This window comes from Montipora foliosa, chromosome 9 (genome assembly GCF_036669935.1).
Source record: "Montipora foliosa isolate CH-2021 chromosome 9, ASM3666993v2, whole genome shotgun sequence".
Taxonomy (NCBI): Eukaryota; Metazoa; Cnidaria; class Anthozoa; order Scleractinia; family Acroporidae; genus Montipora; species Montipora foliosa.
Window position 1 is genome coordinate 12,242,378 of NC_090877.1, and position 7,500 is coordinate 12,249,877.

Genomic DNA, 7,500 nt, shown 5'->3' on the forward strand with positions numbered 1-7,500 from the left:
AGTTTCTTATTCCAAGTAAAAAGTGTTACGTAAACATAATGTGGCGACCAATATTCGCACACACCTATTCCCTGCCCGAGGGAAACGTTTTCTTTGAGGGGAGGGGGGAGTGAGTGAGACTGATTATCTGAGTAGGCCAGGGTTGTGTGGGTGGACTGCTACCGTTAAGAGAGTTTTTCTAGGTCACCAGAAAGTATGAACTTTTACTTGTTTAATTCAAACTGAAATGTGGACAACCGGAGAGGCACAGTCAAAACCTAGGTGTTCAATAAGTCTTAAAAGAAGCGGTAAAAACGGCATATAAAGTCTTCCCTCTTATGATTTGGGCTTTTGACATTTCCATAATGAAATAACTGAAACGTTCAAAAAAAGAAGTTGAAAGTGCCACACCAAAGAGAAAGGCAATACTCAAGTCTCTTGTTTCACTCTAATCATTGCTCTGTAATTTGGATGCAAAGTAATTACAATATCACTCATTGATACTTGTATCAGATCTGGAGATTAACAATGGCTCACTTGCTCCACACAATTGGAATATATTTAGTTATAAGTACATTAACTAGAAGAGTTTCGTCGGGACTTGATCAACAAAAAGTTATTCTCACCAGGGCAGACTTTTTCACCAATGCTTCAAAGTCCATGTCACGTTTTCTTGGTACATCAAGAGCAGGAAATAAATCACCAATCAGACCCATAAAAACAGAAACATCATCCGTGACAATCTTGGGGATGTTAAAGTCACGCAATGCGCGCATCAGTACTTGGTCTTCAGGACGCTCCCGATCGCTTCGCTTCAGCGAGCCAGCAACGACCAATACGGACTTGATCGCACGGAGACCCCAGTCATAATGGTCCTGAAATGGAGTTTTGCCGACATTATTTTTCACAGATCTTTTAACGTGTAAGAATGAATTCCACACAGTGAGCGGCTTTAAAACCCGAAGCAAAATTCGTTTGGCCAATCACAGCAGACACAGACAATCGATTGCGTTTACCATACTTGAAGACGGACAGAGGAGATAATGGTAGGAGAAAATCGCAGTTGGTTTGCACTAATTTACATTTGTTACTACAGTATTGGAAAAAAATGTTACAAATACAAAACTAAGGCAGTCTTCGAATTACTTCATAACTCAATTGAAAATCTCTCTGTATGCCAAGCCCACCATGCAAAGCCACTGAAATGTCTCAGTTTCAGCAAATTACTTGCAATATTCAGTTCCGTAATTTGATAACTAAGATCCCAGGGCTATAATCAGATCCATATCATAAAAATTTACTCAACGTGCCCTGGTGCCCGATTCTTGAAAGTTCCGAAACTTGGGAGGCCTTTTTCGGGTGTCATAATTCCCTCTGTATCTTAAGACCGGAGAGGTTTTCTATAGTCTATTAGTCATTAAACTCCAAAATCACTTTGTTATCTTGAAATCCTGCCGAAAGAGAAAGCCTATCAAAAATGGCTTTTTTGGCCCGAAAAGTGTTCGGGACTTTCGAGAAACGGGCCCCAAGAGAGGTCGATTGAGACTCGTGTGCCTATTAAAGGGTAGAATAATGACAGAATGAGGTGAAGTGAAGTGACTGAAGGAACGGATACTTCATCAAGTTTAGGCTAAAACAGTAGCTTGTGCAAATGTAGCCTACGTTGCAAGTGTTTCATAGCAACGGGTTTCATGGCAAGACCTAGGGACGAGATTTTCGCTGTTTTGGCAGAGCAAAAAATGGGCCGAGAACAAAACTTTCAGAGTGGGGAGAGGGGAAGAGGAAGGAAGGTAGATTTTGGTAACCAACGGCTGGTCGTTGTTTAGGCAATGCTACGCAATTACCTGTTTGGAAAGAAGCTCTTTACATAGTGAGTACAAAGTGATAAACTTCCTGGCAAGCGCTCGGGCATCCACAAAACCTTCAGCCACCAACATGATTTCACAAATCAGCTCGAAGTCAGGCACCACCATAGCACAAGGCCTAAAACACAAAACAAAAAGAACCTGTCAACATTCTACTTTCCTCTGTCGGGGCATTTCAAGCCTGACACTTATCTCATCTATGACGTTTGAATCGATCCGCATTAACAACGGTCAGCAGAAACAAACTACTCTGACACGATTTGTGTTATCCCTCCTTTCACAAAAATTTGCACTGATAGGAATTTCGCATCAGACGTATTTCATCATCAGTAATGCCCGGTAAACTGCGAACTCCACTTGATAAGTCTGAGATGGCATCTCAAATCCTCCAATTCAGAATGGAGCTGATTTTAAGTCCCAAACCGGAAGTTGAGTCTAGTTCTCATATTCTGATTTCCTGTTTTTGAAATATGAAATCAAGGACATGAAGACGAGATAAAAAAGGTAACAGCGCATTCTAAAGATTGAAGTTTAAGAAATCATCGCAGTGAAAAAAGCACTCTGTGCAGTTGCGAAAGAAGTCTAATAAAAATTCAGGCATGAGTGGGATCTAAACCTTTGACCATGGGATTAACGGTCATCACTTCTTTCCATCCCTCAAACTGACATTTCCCTTTTTATTCAACTTATACGACGTACAGTCTACTTTAGACTTCAAATCTACTTCAACGAAACAAAGATTTTAAACAAGCTGAGAAGATTCACGATAGGCGCGCGAGGCAAAGAGTTGAACCCGGATCGATGGCTTCACCTTGAAGTTTCCGATATCCACTAGACTAACGAGACAACCTCCCGGAAAATCGATTTTTTTAGACTATTGAAATAGTAGTACCCAGCAAAACAGTTGAAAGTTAACCGTCTTCAACGGGGTTTTTAGACCTAAATACTGTAGATCAGCGCGGTATAGCTTAGAAACGCTATTTCTTGTTGAACTAAAGCTGTAATTCTGCCTGTTTTCATTCTTTTTAAAGCGTTAAGCTTGTCAATATTAACATGGGATATTGGGTCGCGTAATTGTTACGAAATGTCCAATGTCAGTTTGAGGGATGGAAATTAGTGTTGACCGAGATTAACAGTGAATAGTAGCGCACAGTGCTCTCCAATATAAGCCATGAAGCCACTGACCTGGGAGTTGGCCACATACACTGTACAAGTTGATTTTCTGTCCCGTACGAAGTCAATGTATGTATGTCTGTATGTATGTAATCAAGTCGCTACGTTCACTATAATTATCTAAAAAACATCGATAATCTCCACTCCGCAAGTCAAATACATGATATAGACAACCCTTTTTCCCGAATAAATTTGTTTTTAGGAACAGGTTTTTCCCTTGACGCTGAGATAGCTCTGTTTTGATTGGCGTTTACAGCAGTGCATAACGGTTGACTCCCAAGCCAAGTATGGGAGATATGAGGCCCTTCATAAGCTCCTGGCTAACAAGCATATTCTAAATGCAAAAGTACAAGAAGATTACATTACCGGAATAAGGCTTTGAGATTTTCCGGCAGCTCTGTCCTGCCGGCATATCCAGGGTTCATGGTGATGAAAAGTCCAACAGTAGGCACAAGGGAAATTTCCTCTCCTTGGAAAATGAAGCGCTTTTTCTTGTCTTTGATTGCGTCTTGAATTGACTTGACCTGCACTGCGACCACGGACAACACCTCAACTGAGATGCGGTTAAACTCATCAAAACAGCCCCAGGCCCCCGTCTGTGCCAGTCCTTTGTAGATGTTACCAATGGACTGAAAAGAGGGGGTAACCAAATTTACGTGAGTACAACTATGATGCGCCTAAATGAAATTTAGAGTGGTAAAGAAAGAGAATCTACGCCAATATACCCAGGGGTTTTGTTATGCTGCACATCGTGACTCCTAGTATTCAAGAGTTGAGGCAGGTATTTGTCGCATTAGGGAGTTGCGCGCATATTCAGTGTTTCTCCTCACTCCTTTCTTCCCCCCGTATTCCACGGTAAGCGGAAGGCCATGGCTGGGTCGCTAGGAATTTCCAGCCACGAGAACAGTCTCTCTCTTGGCTCTGGCAAGCAATGGAAGGTCCAAAATGTATCAGTCATCCAACTTCACCTTAGTAACGCAGGTGTTTATTTATTCAAAAATTTGGTTTTATCAACGGAGTTGATAATGTAAATTGGCCACCGTACAGAGATTTAGCTTTTAGAATCTCTGTAGGGTGACCAATTTACATTATCAACTCCGTTGATAAAACCAAATTTTTGTATACTACTTCCCTACCGACGCAGCACCACAGTTTCTTTAGAAACTACCCCTTCATTCATTTTGTTTATTTATTCATTTAGTCATTTATTTTGAAGTATACGTAATGTTCATATTAATAAAAAGCACGAGATGAAGACTTCAATGAAATGTTTCCTTTTCATCTAAGCTCACTCTCAAGACAATTAAATTCATCTTAACTGTAAAGTTTTCCACAGTCAGGATCCCTCTGAGAAACAAGGTTGGACGCGACAAAAGTGTTGAAAATCGCAATTCTCTATTTTCTCAAATCCCACAATGCATCTTGTTTACCCCCTCAAAATTTTGCATAATCATTGTTTTCGATTTCTCTTGGGACAAGAAGATGTCCCAAGAGAAATCGAAAACAATGCCTAGGCAGATTGTTGGGGGCTAAACAAGGTATATTATGGGATTTGAGAAAGTATAGAATGGAGTTCATAGACGATGCGCTAATGTCACTATTCATCAATATCCCTTTACGTATCACTGAAACCACAGACCACTAAGAAAGCAATATCATACCTTGTAGTCCATCTGTTCAGAGCAGTTAAACACGTATACCATAATCCCAAGTGCTCGTCCCAGATCCTTAGTTGTCTCAGTTTTTCCAGTCCCTGCAGGACCTGCCGGTGCACCGCTCATGGTCAGATGAAGAGACTGGGTCAAAGTGATGTAACACCTATCGGTCAGCGGGGTGATCACCAGACGAGGCGTGTTGCCGAGATATTCGTACGAATATTTGAACTGTGCGTCACAGATGTTAGCAAAGCAGTGGCCACCCTGATCGTCCCAGCGATGTCTGAGCTGGCTAAGCCACAGAAAAGCTTGAGCATTTTCAACTTTCTGCTGGATAAGCTTAGCAACAACGTCACGAGCGTGCACGTCAAATTGTACAGATGGTCATGATCTTCTGTCTGTCACCTTTGGTCAGCTCACCAATCAACATGTTGATAAGCGTTGTTAACTGGGAAACCTGATGGCCAACGAAAAACTCCCAAGTTACAATTACATCCTTTGAGTGGCCGTAAACTGAACACTGTATAAAAACGTCTTGACGTTTGAACGCTTCCAAAAGTTACTCTAACAAAGTTTTTGGCGGACCGCCTGGGAAAAATCGATCTTATTCAGCAGTAAAACTCGGAAACACAAAAAATTAAAACCAAAATGCCACACTTACGATCAACACGAAGACTGACTCTCCGGTTCTCCAAGCTAAGCCTTAGTTTAGAAAATTCTCTTTTGGGACCGCCTTTGTCACTGACTGCATCACTGAGTAACCCAAGGATTTCCAATTAACTTTGCTATGTACGCAAGTGAGAATTTATATGAATAGCCAAATAAATCTTACGCTCATGCTGTAGTCTGTATACTTAGAAAGGACAACTGAATCGTACCTGCTTCTTGTAATAATCCTTTAGAGCGTTTTCATATCCCTCCTCCAGTCTCCCAAACGCCAACACAACTTCTGTTGTCCACCAGATCTGAGTTCCACAGAGAGCAACCTGGGCCGGGTAGTCAAAGAGCCACTGGTCACGTGGTTTTTCTTCATACGATACCACAGCCTCCGACAGCTCATGGCGCACTGTGAATCGCATGGCGTCCATCACTCGGTTTAGCCAAACCTCGACCTACAAAAATCACAACGTTAGGTTTTACAGAGATCAGAGAACGCGGCAAGTAAGATCTCTTCTCAACGGGGGCGACGGCGAACTGCGTTCGTGTGACTCAAAAAATGTCGCTGTTTGCCCGGGGCTATAAAATTTATGAAGCCTCCAATACCTCTACATTTTTGCGAAGAAGATTATGGCGACTAAGACCACAAAGCCGTAACTGTGGTGAACCCGACAGTTAAGAGTCCTACTGTGCTTACTCCACGCAAAAACCAAGAAAGCAACTAGTTCCACTTGACAAAAGAATTCTAAAAATTTAAACCGGTAATTTTTGTTGAAAAGAAAGCGGCCCTATTCTTTTGATGCATTTCCGTTCTCATGAACTCCCGGCGTTGTTACCTAAGCTGCTCGGTAAAAAAAAATTACGAGTGTTTCGTTAGGAAAGCGATGCACGCAATTTACCTGTCCAGAGCAATCACAGGTCTTGTCGAAGTCAACATACTCTCCTTCCTTGCTGTACATGCCGAGGGCTTCTTTTGTCGGATTACCATCATCATCATCTTTGAACTTGAGTTTCGCCATGTTGTCGAACAACTTGGACAAATGGCGGCAGACCTATCAAACAGAAGAAAACGGACCCGTTACGCAAAGAGTTGTTTATTGTCTCTTTTGTCAGGGAAAAACAAGAGAGAAGACTGATAAGACCTTCAAAGGCGAAGATGCAATTTTTCGTTTAGTTCACAAGCAGAAATTTTGGATGAAGTTGGAACTCTCTTATTAAGGCTTTAAATTGTATTTGAAAGTAATTAGCAAAATATAGTTCAACAACAGTCCCATTATTTTTTCGGCCCCGGGTTGGGATCCTCTAATCGCCTGAAACCCTTATCAGAAAACAAATGGCACAAGTATAACTACACCCCCCCACCCCCCACCCTCCCCATTTCCCCTTCCCGGTAAGTTTCTTGCGTCCTCAATGTGACTTCCATGCAATTAATCTTTTGTTATTTCTTACCTCCACTGGCTGATTGCCTTTTGAAAGAATATCCAGTAAATCTGCTGATGATACGAAGTAAAAGCGCGGGAAAGTTAGACGCTTGGTCTCCAGATACTCGGCCAAGGCTTTCTCGCACAGTGACAATCTGCAACAAACGGTTTCAATAGAGTCACGGGGCTCTTAAGCGACTTTTGAAATTTAAAGCGAATACATTCTTAGATGATCTTATCGATGTTAACTGAAGCCTGTAATTCAAAGTGAGTGGCCAAGTCTTGTTTATAAACACTAGTTTCAGTTATCACATGTAGAAATAATACCACCGTCATAAACACAACTTTGTTCCCTGATCTTTGCAAACACGTCAGTGGGTTCTTTAACTTGCCACAATTTAGGCCTACCGTAAGTGTTAGTTTAGCCTGGGAATCGAATCCACGACGCCCCGCCTGCTGTGATAGGATGCCAGGCCATTACGGCGGTTTAAAGTTAAAGCACATGCACAATACTCTTGCTGCTTTGCTACCATGACGAAGAGGACTGCCAAGACTGGGTAGCCTACGTGTAGGCGCACACTCCCACCCCCCCCCCCCCCCCAAAGAAAAACGAGAGGGTTTTTCTTTCGGGGGAGGGTACGGGCTACACTTAGGCTAATATTTGGTATTAGTAAATTTTCAGCTCCGACTATTGCATTTCTAGCTTTTTGATTGGCTAAAAAACTCTGACTATTTAAACAATAGAGTGTT

At 42.0% G+C, this 7,500-nt stretch overlaps 1 protein-coding gene and 1 pseudogene across 1 annotated transcript in view; both read right to left on the reverse strand.

The window, feature by feature from the left end:
- LOC137971331 (tetratricopeptide repeat protein 28-like) overlaps window positions 1–7,500 on the reverse strand; it is a 162,608-nt gene that overhangs the window by 95,337 nt on the left and 59,771 nt on the right. The gene's annotated exons all lie outside the window — the stretch shown is intronic.
- The window catches only part of LOC137969804 (dynein beta chain, ciliary-like), a 46,814-nt pseudogene that overhangs the window by 32,355 nt on the left and 6,959 nt on the right, over window positions 1–7,500 (reverse strand).